This window comes from Pristiophorus japonicus, chromosome 4, assembly GCF_044704955.1.
Source record: "Pristiophorus japonicus isolate sPriJap1 chromosome 4, sPriJap1.hap1, whole genome shotgun sequence".
NCBI classification, from domain to species: domain Eukaryota; kingdom Metazoa; phylum Chordata; class Chondrichthyes; family Pristiophoridae; genus Pristiophorus; species Pristiophorus japonicus.
Genome location: NC_091980.1, coordinates 139,926,249 through 139,945,217, shown reverse-complemented (window position 1 = coordinate 139,945,217; position 18,969 = coordinate 139,926,249). Strand labels below are relative to the sequence as shown.

General features: G+C 46.5%; 1 protein-coding gene and 1 long non-coding RNA gene across 2 annotated transcripts in view; both read right to left on the bottom strand.

The window, feature by feature from the left end:
* The window catches only part of LOC139263084 (uncharacterized), a 192,003-nt gene that overhangs the window by 80,896 nt on the left and 92,138 nt on the right, over window positions 1-18,969 (bottom strand). The window lies entirely within an intron of this gene.
* Window positions 8,034-18,969, bottom strand: part of LOC139263082 (uncharacterized) — a 29,632-nt gene continuing 18,696 nt past the window's right edge. The window contains exon 3 of the long non-coding RNA XR_011593037.1: window positions 8,034-9,918. This is a non-coding gene — a long non-coding RNA (uncharacterized lncRNA). The remainder of the gene's footprint in view (window positions 9,919-18,969) is intronic.

Sequence of the window (18,969 nt, the reverse complement as noted above, 5' to 3'; positions counted from 1 at the left end):
CTCATCGTGGTGCATTCCCAGAGAATGCTATCCTTTCTAATTCAGCCCATTGTCATTCCTTAATCAGGCCCATTATGAGGCAGTGAGTCTTCTTGGTTTCCCGCGTTAAATTGACCGATACCTGTTGCTGTTCCCAGCTAGTTTTGTTTGCCCACTGCCATATCATTTTGTCTGACAGCCATCCCCACAGGCTATTGGCCTGTAAGGATTCCTGCCACAAATCTGACAGCCTTAAGGCATCTTTAGTCAGTTGTCCTGCTTTCTGTATTTAATTCTGCAGTGTCTCAATATCCATTGAGTGTAATGCTCCGAGTCATGTTCCTAAGCTTCCTAGTACTGTATCTAGTATGTTTCGCCGATTACAAGTTTTTGTTATCTTTAGGGCAAGATCCGGGATCTTACAATACCTGGGGTACCATCTTTCGGTCATACTGTATATTTATTGTTAAATTTATTATTGAAGGGGCTATCTGTGTGCTCAGGCACATATCGTGCAGCCTTTGTAAGTGTTGCATCCGTTCCTGGTTCGAATGGAAATATTTTACACTTATCATGACCAGCCATGTACCCCTCCCGCCTCACCTCATTCACCTCACCCAGTCTCCATCTCCACTCTGTACTATTGGTATATTCCGTTTTATTAGTATTCCAGGCTTCTTTCTGTATTTTGGTTATATTCTGGGGAGTATTGTCGCAACCTTGCTTACACATCATCCCGGGACCGTTGGCCTCCCAGGTAAAGTTGAATGTTACATTCTCGTTTTTATGGAGGATCAGTACAAAATTCCCAAAGACTGGTGCCGAATAGGTCCACCGTCTACAGTCAAACGTTATATTAAAAATACGACATTCACTTCCCGCAGGGCATGTATAGTTTCCCTGAGTTACATTTCATTGGGACTTGCACATCACATAATGTTTAAGCCCTTTTCCTTCCAACTGTGGAAGCACTGGGAGGGCCAGAGCAGCCACTAATCCAGACGCCATCAACACTATCCACAGATTCATCCCGTTATTTTTTGGCCTGCTTCTATGATCGCCGGGTGCACCATCACTATGGGTTAAAACAGACGGGGGTTGTTTAGTATTAAATGGTTTTACATGTGTTGATTGGTTCCATCTAATCCCAGTGGGCTCTGGTAGACAAACACAAGTATCATTCATCATTAGTACCGAGTATGGACCCACCCATCAGGCCTCCATTCCCTTTCGCATCCCTGTTACCTTTATCATGACCTGTTCTCCTATTTTATGTAGTGTTTCGGGTCTCATTCCCTCACTCTGAATTTCTAGATCTCTTATCTGCTGTCTGCTTTTAACTTCTTTATTCATAGCCTGCACCTCTTGGTTTAGCTGGACCAAGTACCACCTTAGCCTATCCTGAATTGATCCTGCTTCATCTGTCCCTCCAGCTAAGTCCTCTGGTAGTCTCATAGCTCATCCAGTCATCAGCTCATAAGGTGTTAGTCCCGTGGTATAATGTTAGTAGTTGTTGCCTCCAACATTGTGGTGCCACAACTTGCTCCTGGGGACCCCATATCTATATGTCACCCCTTTCGTGGGCTCCGTGCTTACTCCTTTCACGTCTTTCTTCCTGATTGACACTATGGTGGACCTGTGCTATATTTATATCTGTCTGAACACTGTTAGTCATTACTGATTAAATTTCAGCCTTAAATGCTGGCTCTGGCTTCCGTTCAGCTGCTGCTTGTTTGGCTGCTAGGTCTTGTGGGTGCGTGTGGCCCTCACTAGTTAGTTTTGTGTGTACTTTTACCTTGTTTACTGCTGCTTCCCATGATTCCTTTGCTGCTTTCACTAGTTTTTCTACGAGCCTTCCATGTTTTACCACCTCGCCAGTAGATGTCGCATACCGTCATCATGACCAGACTGCCATGAACCACCCCGAAAGCGTATTGACGATCTGTATATATGTTTACTCGCTTTCCTTTCGCTGACTCGACAGCCTTTATAAGGGCCACCTGAGCTGACTTGTCTCCTGGGAACGCTCCTGCCATTATTGTCTCTCCCTCCTGTGTTATCACCGCCCACCCAGTATGCGGTTCTTCATCAATGTATTTTCTGGATCCATCCACATGTAAAATCTCATCTGGGTTGTCCAATGGCTCTTCCTTTACCCTGCTATCTGTTTCCTCCTCTACTTATTCCCTTCAGCTATGTTCCTCCCCTTCTGTCAGCACCCCGGTAGCGGGGTTAACTCCATTATGCTTTTTTATTATTACTGACTTGTCTTTGGGCAGCAACACGGCCTCCCACTTAGCCTTTCGGCTGTCCGAGATCGACCGCAGCTTTCCAGTATTTAGTAATTCTACCAGTGTATGATGTGTGTGCAAAATGGTCTGTCCCATCATCACAACCGGTTCGCTTACTTTGACTGCCCAAGTCGCACAGTCCAGGGCGGCCACACATCGGGGCATCCCACTAACCACTGGGTCTTTCTTCGTCGAGTAGTAGGCTAAAGGTCTCTGCTGGCCCCCATGTTCCTGCATTACCATGGTGGAATAGCTTCCACCATCCTGATCATAATATATGTGGAAAGGTTTATTGGGGTCTGGCAATCCTAGGTCGGGGGCCGACATCAGGGCTCTTTTTCGTTCCCCGTGCGCCTCTTCCTGTTCCGGTCCCCAATCTATCTTCTGTAGTGCTCCCCTGGTTCCTTTAATTCATTTCTGTGGGTTCCTCTATCGTTGTATAGTGAGGTATAAAATTCTGACTATAATTAAAAAGTCCTAATACCTTCCTTACTCCCCTGGTTTACAATATTCAGGTAACATTTTATTACCCACTCATCTTGTGGCTTCAAGATAAATGCTCCTGACACTAGTTGTTGTACCCTTATATTCTTTCAGCTGGGACCAATGTTTCCATCGGCCCCCACCTTTCATATTTATATATGCACATGTGTCACCACTGATTAATACTTTATAGGGTCCACTCCACCAGGTTTTCCAGGCAATAGGTGAATAGTTTTTCTTTTTATTTTCTTTATCAGTAAGTAATCTTTTATCATTGTTGTTGCCAAATTAAGTTAGTCTAAGGGTTAAGTCATGGCAGGAGAGCTCCGGCACATGTTATGCTCCTCCTGTGCTATGTGGGAAGTCAGGGACGCTTCCAGTGTCCCTGACGACTACATGTGCGGAAAGTGCATCTGCCTGCAGCACCTGACAGACCGTGTTGCGGCACTGGAGCTGTGGGTGGATTTACTATGGAGCATCCGGATGCTGAGGATGCAGTGAATAGCACGTGAGTTGGTCTTACTGCAGGTAAAGTTTACATAGACAGATAGGGAATGGGTGACCAACAGGAAGAGCAGTGGAAGGAAGGTAGTGTCGGGGTCCCCTGCAGTCATCCCCCTACAAAACAGATACACCGCTTTGGATACTGCTGAGGGGATGACTGATCAGGGGAGAGCAGCAGCAGCCAAGTTCGTGGCACCGTGGCTGGCTCTGCTGCACAGGAGGGCAGGAAAAAGAGTGGGAGTGCTATAGTGGTAGCTGATTCTATTATAAGGGGAATAGATAGACATTTCTGCGGCCACAACCGAGACTCCAGGATGGTATATTGCCTCGCTGGTGCAAGGGTCAAGGATGTCTCGGAGCGGGTGCAAGACATTTTGAAGAGGGAGGGTGAACAGCCAGTTGTCATGGTGCAAATAGGTACCAATGATATAGGTAAAAAACAGGATGAGGTCCTACAAGATGAATTTAGGGAGCGAGGAGCTAAATTAAAAAGTAGGACCTCAAAAGTAGTAATCTCAGGATTGCTACCAGTGCCACATGCTAGTCAGAGTAGGAATCTCAGGATAGCTCAGATGAATACGTGGCTTGAGGAGTGATGCAGAAGGGAGGGATTCAAATTCCTGGGACATTGGAACCGGTTCTGGGGGAGGTGGGACCAATACAAACCGGACTGTCTGCACCTGGGCAGGACCAGAACCAATGTCCTAGGGGGGAGTGTTTGCTAGTGCTGTTGGGGAGGGGTTAATCTAAGATGGCAGGGGGATGGGAACCTATGCAGGGAGACAGAGGGAAGTAGAATGGGGGTAGAAGCAAAAGCAATAGATAGAAAGAAGAAAAGTAAAAGTGGAGGGCAGAGAAACCAAAGGCAAAAAGCAAAAGGGGCCACATTACAGCAAAATTCTAAAGGGGCAAAATCTGTTAAAAAGACAAGCCTGAAGGCTCTGTGCCTCAATGCGAGGAGTATTTGGAATAAGGTGGACGAATTAACTGCGCAGATAGCAGTTACCGGATATGATATAATTGACATCACGGAGACATGGCTCCAGGGTAACCAAGGCTGGGAACTCAACATCCAGGGGTATTCAACAATTTGGAAGGATAGACAGAAAGGAAAAGGAGGTGGGGTGGCATTGCTGGTTAAAGAGGAAATTAATACAATAGTAAGTAAGGACATTAGCTTGGATGATGTGGAATCGGTATGGGTGGAGCTACGGAATACCAAAGGGTAGAAAACGCTAGTGGGAGTTGTGTACAGACCACCACACAGTAGTAGTGAGGTTGGGGACAGCATCAAACAAGAAATTAGGGATGCGTGCAATAAAGATACAGCAGTTATCATGGGCGACTTTAATCTACATATTGATTGGGCTAACCAAACTGGTAGCAATGCGGTGGAGGAGGATTTCCTGGAGTGGATTAGGGATGGTTTTCTAGACCAATATGTTGAGGAACCAACTAGAGGGCTGGCCATCCTAGACTGGGTGATGTGTAATGAGAAAGGACTAATTAGCAATTTTGTTGTTCGAGGCCCCTTGGGGAAGAGCAACTATAATATGATAGAATTCTTTATTAAGATGGAGAGTGACATAGTTAATTCAGAGACTAGGATCCTGAATTTAAGGAAAGGTAACTTGGATGGTATGATTCATGATTTGGCTAGATTAGACTGGCGAGTAATACTTAAAGGGTTGACGGTGGATAGGCAATGGCAAACATTTAAAGATCACATGGATGAACTTCAACAATTGGATATCCCTGTCTGGAATAAAAATAAATCGGGGAAGGTGGCTCAACCGTGACGAACAAGGGAAATTAAGGATAGTGTTAAATTCAAGAAAGAGGCATATAAATTGGCCAGAAAAAGCAGAAAAACCTGAGGACTGGGAGAATTTTGCAATACAACAGAGGAGGACAAAGGGTTTAATTAGGAGGGGGAAAATAGAGTATGAGAGAAAGCTTGCTGGGAACATAAAAACTGACTGCAAAAGCTTCTATAGATCTGTAAAGAGAAAAAGGTTAGTGAAAACAAACATAGGTTCCTTGCAGTCAGATTCAGGTGAATTTATAATGGGGAACATAGAAATAGCAGACCAGTTAAGCAAACACTTTGGTTCTGTCTTCACGAAGGAAGACACAAATAATCTTCCGGAAGTACGGACCGAGGGTCTAGTGAGAAGTAGGAACTGAAGGATATCCTTATTAGGCGGGAAATTGTGTTCGGGAAATTTATGGGATTGAAGGCCGATGAATCCCCAGGGCCTGATAGTCTTCATCCCAGAGTACTTAAGGAGGTAGCCTTAGAAATAGTGGATGCATTGGTGATCATTTTCCAACAGTCTATCGACTCTGGATCGGTTCCTATGGACTGGAGGGTAGCTAATGTAACACCACTTTTGAAGAAAGGATGGAGAGAGAAAACAGGTAATTATAGACCAGTTAGCCTGACATCAGTAGTGGGGAAAATGTTGGAATCAATTATTGAAGATAAAATAGCAGCACATTTGGAAAGCATCGGTCCAAGTCAGCATGGATTTATTAAAGGGAAATCCTGCTTGACAAATCTTCTAGAATTTTTTGAGGATGTAACTGGTGGAGTGGACAAGGGAGAACCAGTGGATGTGGTGTATTTGGACTTTCAAAAGGCTTTTGACAAGGTCCCACACAAAAGATTGGTGTGCAAAATTAAAGCACATGGTATTGGGGGTAATGTACTGACGTGGATAGAGAACTGGTTGGCAGACAGGAAGCAGAGAGTCGGGATAAACTGGTCCCTTTCAGAATAGCAGGCAGTGACTAGTGGGGTACCGCAGGGCTCAGTGCTGGGATCACAGCTATTTACAATATACAATAAAGATTTGGATGAGGGAATTGAGTGTAATATTTCCAAGTTTGCAGATGACACTAAGCTGGGTGACAGTGTGAGCTGTGAAGAGGATGCTAAAAGGCTGCAGGGTGTCTTGGACAGGTTAGGTGAGTGGGCAAATGTGTGGCAGATGGAGTATAATGTGGATAAATGTGAGGTTATCCACTTTGGTGGCAAAAACACGAAGGCAGAATATTATCTGAATGGCGGCAGATTAGGAAAAGAGGAAGTGCAGCGAGACCTGGGTGTCATGGTACATCAGTCATTGAAAGTTGGCATGCAGGTTCAGCAGGTGGTAAAGAAGGCAAATGGTATGTTGGCCTTCATAGCTAGTGGATTTGAGTATAGGAGCAGGGAGGTCTTACTGCAGTTGTACAGGGCCTTAGTGAGGCCTCACCTGGAATATTGTGTTCAGTTTTGGTCTCCGAATCTGAGGAAGGACGTTCTTGCTATTGAAGGAGTGCAGCGAAGGTTCACCAGACTGATTTCCGGGATGGCAGGACTGACATATGAGGAGAGACTGGATTGACTGGGCCTATATTCACTGGAGTTTAGAAGGATGAGAGGGGATCTCATCGAAAGATATAAAATTCTGACAGGACTGGACAGGTTAGATGCAGGAAGAATGTTCCTGATGTTGGGGAAGTCCAGAACCAGGGACCATAGTCTAAGGATAAGGGGTAAGCCATTTAGGACTGAGATGAGGAGAAACTTCTTCACTCAGAGAGTTGTTAACCTGTGGAATTCCCTACCACAGAGAGTTGTTGATGCCAGTTCATTGGATATATTCAAGAGGAAGTTAGATATGGGCCTTATGGCTCAAGGAATCAAAGGGTATGGAGAGAAAGCAGGAAAGGAGTACTGAGGTGAATGATCAGCTATGATCTTATTGAATGGTGGTGCAGGCTTGAAGAGCTGAATGGCCTACTCCTGCACCTAGTTTCTATGTTTCTATGATAATTCTCGAACCATTAACTTCGCTCCAACCTCCGGCACTACCGCCTGGGGTTTTGTCCTTTATCTTATCTTCATCCCTTTGTCTATCTCTTACTTCCTGATTCTATCTCGTAATGGTCCTAATTCTTCCCCTCCTCTAACTATCCCCTCAGGTAACTTCATTGCTCATAGAGGGTTAATCCTGTCTTTCGATTTGGTGTGACGCGTAACCCTCATTAGTATCGTGGGTAGTAATTCTGGCCAGAAATGTCTGGTTTCCTGTATTCAAAAACAAGTGATAGTTTATAAACTATCTTAACATACAAGTGCTCGCAATTCAAGTTCTCACAAATCATTTCCAAGGCTACTTCCATATCTTATTTCATCTCCCCCAAATGGCATTTCTGTCTCTCATCAGAGAAAATTGCATTTTTAGATTTTTTCAATCATCTTAGTTTTATTTCTTCCGACACTGTTTAGTATTATTTCTTATAAAAAGGTTTCCAAACCCAAGATTTTCCAATACAATCAAAATGTTTATCAAGGAAAATCACCTAAAATATCCCAAAACCCAATTCAAGTACTGTAAAACGAGGGCGTAGCTTCGCACAGCCCATAGCCTCGAGAAATCCACGTCGGCTTTTTTTTAAAAAGCCATTAGACTCTCCCTTCTCCTTTCTTTATCTCATTCATAGACTAAATTTATTGTCTTTCAACTCATTGTAATCAATGATTACGTGTTTTCTTTTGACAAGTAAGTGAGTGTGTTGGAATTTTTTTTTAAAACGAGACCACGCATTTTTTTTTGTAATCCATTAGAACATCCAAATTTCTCAGCACAAGAGCTGAAGCTTCTGTGTTGGTTCTATTTTCTTTTTTTTTAGCAAGGCTTGAGTTTTTATCTTTTGTTAAACAAACCCATCCTTTGTGCATTTCATCGCTCCATAAATCATAATCAAAATAAATCCGCACCTGCGTTTCCAACTTAAAATGTAATTTAATTCGAGGTAAACAATGATTATTTTAACACTCAATTCATACTTTCATAAAACTTTCCACATCTATGATAAAAGGGTTAACCAGCTAGTTTCTGCACAGAAGTGGGTGGAGCTTAAACAAACATAACAGACACTTTATTTTAAAGACAGACATTCACACCAACTTTCCATTCAACAAAGCTTATTTTCTCTTTTTTTATTAATTTTTTTTTCTCAGCAACTTATTTCTGGTTCCCTTGTTTTTCTTCATCTGTTTCTGTACCAACCGTCCGGTGGGCATCATTCTCCAGCTACTCACTTCATCTCTTAACCTCCGTAATTGTAGGCACTGGCTTATTACCATTAATTCTGCTTTTACTGTTTTCTTATTTTTTCTGTTTCTCTCTACACCTATCTTTCCACTCCTCCTTTTCTCCTTGCATTTGTGAAGTCTCTATACACACTATAACTGCCTCCTTCCCTTTGTTTCCCTTTCTTTGCAATCACCAGTTGAGTTTCCAGGGATCTTTTTTTCTTCATCATATCCTTCCTTCACCATTTTCCTCCTAACCTTTGCATATTTATCTCTCAGAAACTTTTCTGGTAGTTTGTACCTCACCCCTCCAAGGGCCTTGGCAGTTTCCTTTGCCCTTTCTCACACCGGGGCTTTTTCCCCAGTTCCCATTTTTCCGCCTTTACTTATGCAGAGCTTCATTTCTGGCTGGATAGCTAATCTGCCCTCACCAGGGATTCCCCGATATCTTGTATAAGTACTTATTCTCCTGACACCCGGATTTACTTACAGTGCCCTGACGCACCCCTCAACTGGATTTACCGGCTACACGGACTCCGCTTCAGATTCATTGGATCGCTGGCCAGGCCTCTTGGGAGGAGAATTTCTCAAGGCAATTCTCTACTCACTCGGTTTTGGGCTGTTTCGGCTTTGAGTCGAATTTGCCCGTCCAGCAGACCCTGCTCGCAGTGTCAAGTTGTAAGGGTTAACTTCAAACCACCACTCGGAGTCCGTTAGCCTTAAAGTAAATGCAGTTTTATTAATTAATACCATCCGGCAAGGGAGCTATTCCATAAAGGAACACTCAGCGAAATGACTGAAGACATTGTCCTTTATACAATTTCAGATTAAGTCATTATGTAATTACACAAGTTACAATTAATACATGGTGATTGATTAATACATGATTGATTAATACAGCGCTTCCTCCAATCTGGCTTCTACATGCCTGAAATGGTAATTCCGGATATGGTTATGGTCGTTCATTTCTATCCTATCTTTATCTTGTTATTCAGTTCAGTTTCTAGGTTATCTGACTGTACTCTTGCCTCCCAAGGTCTTTGGTCTGCGAACTGGAAAGCTTTGCTTTCTCGTGGAATGTTCCCACAGTCTGTAGGTTCCATTTTAAAATATGAGAGATCAGTTTTAAAATGGCATGATGTTTTACTATTTTAAAGATTTGTAATTTCCCTCTTCAGAGATGGACTCCTCCATTCTGTGCACATTTGTAGACATCGCACTTGCAAAACTTGTCACTGCCTCCTGCACTTCTTGCTGCACCTCCAGATACAGCCTCTTTCTGGATTGCCCCCTAGGCTCAGCGTCTGCATGTAGCTGAGCAGAGCTGGGAGCGCCCTGCGACCTGCAGCCGAGGATTCTCCACTGCTGCCCCTGTCTCCACCATCTGCTCTTGCTCACTTGTGAGTTGTGAGACACCAGGTGACAATACTACTCTACCTCGCATGGTACCCTCTGAGGTGTGCATATCTGCGCTGGTGTTGGGTGCGCTTATGTCTGGTGATGGTCCACCCTCAAAGGCTGGAGGCTCCTCTGAAGAGTCCTCTTCCTCCTGGATATGGATGTTGATGTACTCTGTGGGAGAGTAAAGAGATGAGTTAGATATGTTATTTGAAGAAAGGGTACCGATACCATTCTGCATATGATGACCATTCAGTGGCTACTGACATCAGTTCTCATGCAGCACTAATCCTCGCTTTGTTGTGCAGGGCACAGCAGATCACAATGGTTCTGGAGACCCTGGCTGGTGCGTACTGAAGGATTCCTACAGATCTGTCAAGGCATCTGAAGCGCATTTTCAGCATTTCTATTGTCTGCTCTATCAGGTGGAAATGTAGCTTTCATTATATCTCTCCTGGGCTCAGTACTTGGTTTCCTCAATGATGCCATGAGCCACATCTTCAGTGGATACCCTTTGCTTCCAAGCAGCCAGCCGGAGAGTCTGTTTGGAGGAGCGAAGAGCTGAGGGAGGCTGGACTAGCACAGGATGAAAGAGTCATAGCAGCTGCCAGGGAATTTAGTGCACACATGTACGATGATCTGCCTATGGTTGCAGACGAGCTGCACATTGAGGGAGTGAAAGCCCTTGCAGTTGACAATTACTCCTGGGTTATAATGGAGTGCCCTGCACCCATGGGAAGCCAGCCAGCATGGCAAAGCTGAGCACTCGCTCAGTATCATTGACTTCATCAGTGGCAAAGTTGATATAATTGGCTGACATGTCAAACAAGGCATTGGTGACCTGTGATTCATCTGAGGACAGCCAACTGCAAAATGTTGCTGAGATGTCCCTCTCTCTCTGTCTCCTACCTCCAGCTTCTCGGAAACTTCCAAGGTAGCCTCCTCTGCTGATGTTAGGGTCACCGATGATGGTGTGCCATCTCCGGTTCACTCCCTCTTATTGTGGGAGGGAAAGAAGAGAATGTTGAGTAAGGTGATGGAATGTGTGTAAGGAATGGATGGGTTTCAACTTTAGAGGGAGGCTATAATGGAGTGTGCTGCCAAAGCCTAGTGGTCTCCTTGTGTATTGTTCATTGGTATGATTGCATTAGGATGAGGGTGAATATTGAGGAGTAGCTAGTCAAATGGGGATGTGATAATGTAGATTTAGAGAGAGGGATGGGTGGACGTGTAAGGTACGTTGGTGTGAGTAAGGATGTGCAGGAGAAAGTAGGGAAGGCAGAGTGATGGGGATGTGATGAGAGGCACAGCAGGATGAAGTTGAGTGTGGCTTTGTACTAACGTTCTGTGATCCAATGAGATCATTCAGATAATTGTGGCACTGCATCCAGGTCCTCCTCACAATATGCTTGCTGTTTACTTACTCTGCTATTTAGAGCCAGGCTCTGTTGGTCTCCTAGGGAGGTCTCTTCCGCCCATTAGAAGGGAAGAGGACATCCCTGTGTGCTCTGACTCCCTCATCAAGCGTATGGAGGGAGACATCGGGGAACCTGGGTGTAGCTCTCTGTCTCAGTCCAGTCATATTAGGCACTCCTTCCAGCAGTCCCATGGTGCACTGCAATGCCGCACTATCCTAGATGAACTTACAAATGCAATGTGGCCATGGCTGCTTTAAATATCCCAGCTGAAAACGTCGATAACGTTATCAGACCCGCACCAATTAATAGGACCGGGTAACGCGCAGGGCGGGCTTAATAGGCCCCATTAACGCAAAGTTGATCTCAGCAGTGGGATGGAATCAGGACTGGGGTCATGACCTGCCACGGCGACCACCCGCACCCGACCCGGTACGGAACATTCCGGTCATTGTTCCTCTGGGAAATGTTGCATTTTTACCTCCATTATGGCTACTTTTAGCACTTTTATTATTCATAATTGACAATTTTTATTTTAAAAAGGAGAAAATGATATTTCGAAATGCTACAGACCAACCAGACCCATCATTTCCCTAATAGTTACCTCAACACTCGCTCTCCCACACACAACACCCAATGTCCAGATTCCCAGACACTCTACCCTCCAGACCCAGTTCACAGAGACACTCCCTAACGTAATACTCTACTTCCTCCCCCTTCAATTTAACCTGGCTCTCCTCTCTCCCTTCATACTAGCTGGTACTCTCCCCTCCCCCATTGAAGTTGCCTTTACTCCCCCGCCGGTTCAAAGTGACACTCTTCCCCCCTCAGTTCAATCTGTTATTCAGTAGTCCTTGCCCCCTCCCAGTTCATGCTGAGGCACCTTCCCGCTCCCCAGTTAATACTGGGTCTCACCCTGCCCACTCCCCAGTTAATGCTGGGTCTCACCCTGCCCACTCCCCAGTTAATGCTGGGTCTCACCCTGCTCACTCCCCAGTTAATGCTGGGTCTCACCCTGCTCACTCCTCAGTTAATGCTGGGTCTCACCCTGCCCACTCTCTCAGTTAATGCTGGGTCTCACCCTGCCCACTCCCCAGTTAATGCTGGGTCTCACCCTGCCCACTCTCTCAGTTAATGCTGGGTCTCACCCTGCCCACTCCCCAGTTAATGCTGGGTCTCACCCTGCCCACTCCCCAGTTAATGCTGGGTCTCACCCTGCTCACTCCCCAGTTAATGCTGGGTCTCACCCTGCCCACTCTCAGTTAATGCTGGGTCTCACCCTGCCCACTCTCATTTAATGCTGGGTCTCACCCTGCCCACTCTCAGTTAATGCTGGGTCTCACCCTGCCCACTCCCCAGTTAATGCTGGGTCTCACCCTGCCCACTCCCCAGTTAATGCTGGGTCTCACCCTGCTCACTCCCCAGTTAATGCTGGGTCTCACCCTACTCACTTCCCAGTTAATGCTGGGTCTCACCCTGCCTACTTCCCAGTTAATGCTGGGTCTCACCCTGCCCACTCCCCAGTTACTGCTGGGTCTCACCCTGCCCACTCCCCAGTTAATGCTGGGTCTCACCCTGCTCACTCCCCAGTTAATGCTGGGTCTCACCCTGCCCACTCTCCCAGTTAATGCTGGGTCTCACTCTGCCCACTCCCCAGTTAATGCTGTGTCTCACCCTGCCCACTCCCCAGTTAATGCTGGGTCTCACTCTGCCCACTCCCCAGTTAATGCTGGGCCTCACCCTGCCCACTCCCCAGTTAATACGGGGTCTCACCCTGCCCACTCTCTCAGTTAATGCTGGGTCTCACCCTGCTCACTCCCAGTTAATGCTGGGTCTCACCCTGCCCACTCTCTCTCTCGCTCTCTCTCTCTCTTACCACTGGTTAGATCCGCTCACCCAAAGTATCACCCCCAGCTTTTCTCAGATCCCCCAAATCACCCTCCTAACTTCTAATTCCTCTTCTCCCCTCATTGCCACCCATTCCCACTTCCCTCTCTCTTTCACCAGCAACTAATTTCCCTTCCCTCTCTCTTTGCCATCAATTTCCTTCTCCCCCCCACCCCCCGCAACCATCTTCACTGCCAAAGGTATCATAAATAGAAATGATATAAGATATTTCAGTCTGTATCAGAAGGATTTAAGCCCCACTCCAGAGACTTGAGCAAAGAATTCTGTCTGACACTCGGATTGACACTCATTTGGATGAGAAGCTAAACTGGGGCTCCAAAAGGCCTTTATGATGGACATTGTAATGTATACACCTGAGAATATACTCAGGTGTATACATTACAGGTATAGAAGAACCAACGGCACTATTCGCAGAAGAGCATGGGAGTTCTCCCCGGTGTACTGGCCAACATCACTAAAACAGTTTATCTAGTAATTATCACAGTGTTGTATGTGGGAGCTTGCTGTACACAAATTGGCTGCCGTGTTTCCTACTTTACAACAGTGACTACACTTCAATAAGTATTGCATTGGCTGTGAGGTACTTTTGGATGTCCAGAAGTCACGAAAGGTACTATAGAAATGCTAGTTCTTTCTTTGGCTATACCGACAGCTTAAGTTCCACAGCCCACATAACTACTTGTTCTCACATGTCAGGGGCTGTAATTAGGGCCGTTCCTGAGTTCTCAGCCTTTTGAGACTACATCAACTTTTTTGAAGTTGCTGGTCAGCTTTCCCTGGTCTTGTAGGTTGCCGTGTCGGCATTTCTGAGCTTAAATTTAATGGAAGATCTTTCCGATGAACTGCCATCTGAACATCCTGCCCCTCCTGTCACAGCCGCCGATATAAATGCAAGTCCTTTTTGATTTAAGCTGTAGGCAAGCACTGGTTGGAGAATCAGGGCCACAATGATGCAACGCTATCTCTGACACACGCTCATGTTTCACTCCGTTTGGGTTTGTCAGTGAAGCTCCTGAAATTATCTCTTTCTTCAAGGCACTGATATAGAAAGCAAGAAGGATGTAATAAGGTGAAGTCCTGCACAGACTCAGGGTCCTGAAACAGCACCACCTGGTGTCCAGGCTCAGCCACTACCTGTTCCTGGGAGTCAGAAAGAAAGAACTTGTTCTGCTCAGAGTTGACTCGTTAAGGCATTTACTGCAGCTCCATTGACAGCACTCTCGCCTCGTGAGTTCGAAGGTTGTGGGTTCAAATCCTTCCCCAGGACTTTGAGCACAAAACTTCCAATGTATGTCGCACTCAAATCACTGATTCCACACAGTCTGGTGTTGTAGTAATTGCTGTGACCTTGGTCCTTTATTGTGTAACTCCAGAGTGCCCCTCTGGTGTGTTGGGCAGCCTTTTATACTCTGTCTCGTAGGTACATTCGGGTCTTCCACCACAGCGCACCATTGTAACTATACATTTACATTTAATGTACATGGACAATGCATAACATCTCACTCCCCCCCGCCCCCAGTTCCAAAAGCAAATTGCCGGTAACTTCGGCCTTGTTCGTCCTGGTTGATTTGTGAGTGTAAGTCCGTGATCATCCACTTCCCTCTTCCCCCCAATGTAGAGATTATGCTTGCGATTCGGCGCAAGCGTGTGGTATTTGCAGTCCTTACATGGGTGATACAAGCACACAAACATAATCTCCAGTACAAAGCAGGTACACATAGACAGTACATTTGTATGATACATATAGATGCGTTGAAGAGTTACATCAAAAGGTTGCAGGTGCACTGAACAGTTATTAAATCCCAGCTGTACTGGGTGAGGTATGGTGGTGGCATACTGCCCCTTTTTGCCCGAGGTAATGGGCTGCGCTGAGACAGGGTATCGCAACTAGAGCGTTGCCTCTGTTCTCAGAAAATAGTTGCCTTTGCGGCTTGTCTGCAGCCGCTGAACAATTGCATAAATCACATAAAATCAGAAATCGCATTAATCCATTAGTCACGTTAGTCACAGATCCATTAACCCTTTTAACTGTGCATTGTGATATTAACTCTTTTCACCAATCATATCAATCATTTTAATCACAGTAATCATTTTGACTCACTCTTGCCCTTACAAAGGTCTCTTTGTGGGGACCGCCAATGGTGTAAGGCCCCTTTAAGACTACCGCGGAATATTTCCCTTTTAAGACGCCATTTTGTTTTTCCCACGAGGTTTCTACTGGGTGCCGCCATTTTAGGTGCTCTGCTGGTGCCTGCCTGCCTCTCTCTGCAGAACTCTGCTGCCACGAGGCTCGCCATTTTAGGTGCTCTGCTGGTGTGAGAGAGAGAGAGAGAGAGAGAGCCACCACACTCTGAACGCACTCGGAAGCCGCAACGCACCGGTCCCCACACTGCCGCATCTTCCGGAGCACCCCATGCAGCTGACCTTTTTGCCCGGGAGCTGCCACACACACACACATCCTCTGGAGCCGACCTCCTCACCGCCGCAGCCGATCCTGGACAAGCCCGCTCCTCGGAGCACCGGCCCTCACGACGTCACCGAGCGAGTCCTGCTCCCGAAACTGCCGATTCACTGCTCCTCCCGCTGCACGCCCCGCTAACGGCAGTCTCTGCCTGTGGGCCGATGGTGCCTGCTGGAGCAGCCCGTCGAAGCCCTTCTCTCTTCTCCAGCTCGGTCGGTGCTGCTGCTGGTTCCAGTGACTCTTTCTCACTCTCAGACTTTGCAGGGGAGAGTCGACAGCCACCGCTGCTCTGCCCAACCCCACACACGCTTCCTTCGCTGCCATCCGATCCGAAGGTGGAGGCCTGCTCTGCCTGTGAACACGGGGGACAGCGATCTGTGGAGAAATGAAGTCTTCCCAGCTCCCACAGACCTTCCCCATCCATCTCCTGCCGAGTAGCGTCGGCCCATCGCCTGCAATGATCCACAAAGGTAAACCGTGCGTCTCGCCACCGTGAGATACCTGCACATCCGCTCTGCCAAGAACAGGTCTCAGTTCCTTGGTGTAGGTACGCAGCTTCGCCGTGACCGGGACCAGCTTGGGTCGTGCAGCTGGGTTGATCCACAGTTTATTAAAAGTTTCCTGACTCATCAATGACGGACCCGATCCCGTGTCCACTTCCATACTCACTGGGACTCTGTTAATCTTGACTTCCATAATCACTGGAACCGAATCATCGGTACACGTATACAGTCCAAACGCATCATCTTCTTCTACCTGGGGCTGGGATGCCCGTCGAGCCAAATGCAATGCTCCTTGCTGGACAACAGATCATCTACAATCTCCTCAGCCACACGGTGAGTCGTGTTTCTTTTGCACACACGCTGAAGGTGGCCTTTCGTGTGGCAGGTATTGCACGTATACTCCGCAAACCTGCACCGGTGAGCCCCACGGCTTCCTCCGCAGCGCCAGCATGGTGCTCCTCGATTAGCCCCCCTCGACGGACTCTGAGTTCCAGGACCCTGAGGTCCGTGCTCTCTGCCCTGGGCAGAGCCACGTTCTGCAGTTTTCTCCGTGACGGGCGCTATCCTGTGAGTAGTACCTGCCGGGTTCAAGACCGCGTGGATCATCTGCTTGGTGCTGCAAGTCGAGGTTATAAATGCCCGACTGATGTTGATGGCTTGCTGCAGGCTGACTGTTGATTCAGTAGATAACAGCTTGTGAAGGAGGCCCTCATGGCCAATCCCCATAACAAAGACGTCTCGCAATGCCTCGTTAAGGTACGTGCCAAAATCGCACGGCGCCGCAAGTCTCCTGATGTCCGCAGCATATTTTGTGACATCCTGGCCCTCAGGTCTGCAGTGATGGTAGAATTTGTGCCTGGCCGTGAGGATGCTGTCCTTCGGTTTCAGTTGGTTACGAATGAGTTCAATCAGCTCCTCATATGACTTGTCCTTGGCGCTTACGGGTGCCAGCAAATCCCTGATGAGACGGTAAACCTCATTGCCACAACTGGACAGCAATATCGCCTTACACTTCTCTATCAGTGCGTTCGTGTTCCCTGTCAGGTCGTTTGCTATAAAATAATACTCGTGCCTTTTTGTAAAGGTATCCCAGTCATTACCCTCTGTGAAATCCTTTAGCATGCCCAAAGTAGCCATAGTTACGTGAAGAGCTTGACCGTGTCCTCGTCGCCAATTTGTTGATGTATGTTGCACTCAAATCACTGACTCCACACAGTCTGGTGTTGTAGTAACTACTGTGACCTTGGTCCTTTATTATGTAACTCCAGAGTGCCCCTCCGGTGTGGTGGGCAGCCTTTTATACTCTGTCTCACAGGTACTTTCATGTCTCCCACCACAGTGCACCCTGTGGCGCACCATTGTAACTATACATTTACATTTAATGTAACAAAAATCTAGGCTGACAATCCAGTGCAGTACTGAGGGAATACTGAGGTGCTGTCTTTTGGATGAGACATTAAACCAAGACCCCTCCTGCTCCCTCTGGCGGAAGTAAAAGATTCCATGGCACTATTCCAAGAAGAACAGGGAAGTCCTAGCCAATATTTAACCCTCAATCAACGTCACTAAAACAGATTATCTGGCCTTGATCATGTTGCTGTTTGTGGAAGCCTCCCAGAAATCACAAAGTTCCAAACAAATCGGCAAATGTCAAATTTAGGGGAAACCAAAATAAGCAAAAACCTGTTGATGTTTAAAATGTAGGTGTTTATATCGGGGGAAGTAAAGGTGCTTACTGTACAATTCACACTGGGGAATCCAGTCTGTCTGGATTCAAACCCAGATCCGAGATAAAAGGGCAACTTTCCAAATCACTTCACCAAATCCAATCCCTGACCCCACCTCCCCCCACCCCCGCCTTCCACAACGTACCTAATGACTGCCTGACGTGTGCCCAGTGTGAACCTAGGCCCAGAGATAAAACATCCCCTAGCCATGTCCCAGCCTCCGATGGCCCATGGGGAAATTTGCAGATTGATTACATTGGGCCATTTCAGGCGACTCAGAAGGGGATCCAGTACGTCTTGGTTATAATTGGCTGTTTCTCTCAATGGGTTGAGGCGATCCCTGTGAGATGAGCCACTGCTGCACAAACTGCAATGGGACTTATTGAGCATGTTTTCACTGGCTGGGGACTGTCAAAGAAACAGTGACACTAAATAAGGTCACAGGAAAATGGGCAAAGAGATTCGAAGCACCTCTCGATAATAGACAGATTGAGCAGTAATGTGTACAAGATGATAAATGGGAGAGGTGGCGACATATTAATCAGATAAAGGAAGGGCAGCAACATGATATTGGAATGGGACATTGCATCGCTCTGATGGATGGTGACAATAAGCAAGTTGAAGGGAACGAGTCCGATCGGACATTCCTAGACTCTGAGTCTGATGAGCTTTTAAACTTAACATGGAGCGAGAAGGAGGAGTTTGAAAATTCTGAACCCTCCCTACCTGAGGGAGTGGGCGAAAACCATTAACTACACAGTGGAAGGACTTGGAGCTGGAAATTCCCAATGTACATCTGTGTGTGGTATTGATAAGGATAATGAAAGGGTTAATTTCAAAACAAGCTGTTGATCACCTGCTCCGAGAGAGAGGGAGACGCACGAGTCTCTCGCATGTTGCTGGCTGCTCGCCAGTTCCAAGAGAGAGAGAGAGAAACCTTGGGAGATAAGGAGAGAGCAAGTGTCTTGCTTGTTGTTTTCAGGGTTTGTCTCAGTTAAAGAGGTTATTCTTTAAATTAGATCATTTAGTGATATTGTAGCTGTGATTTAGTCAATGATTATAGATATTTTACGCTTGCAACCTAAATAATCAATGATGTCAGATATTAACCAAGAACATATCTTTCAGATATATTACCGTGGTTGAACCATGAACTTATTGTTCGCTGTCATGTTGGGCAGCGTCGTGCCCCTCGTTGAATCTAGAAGCCT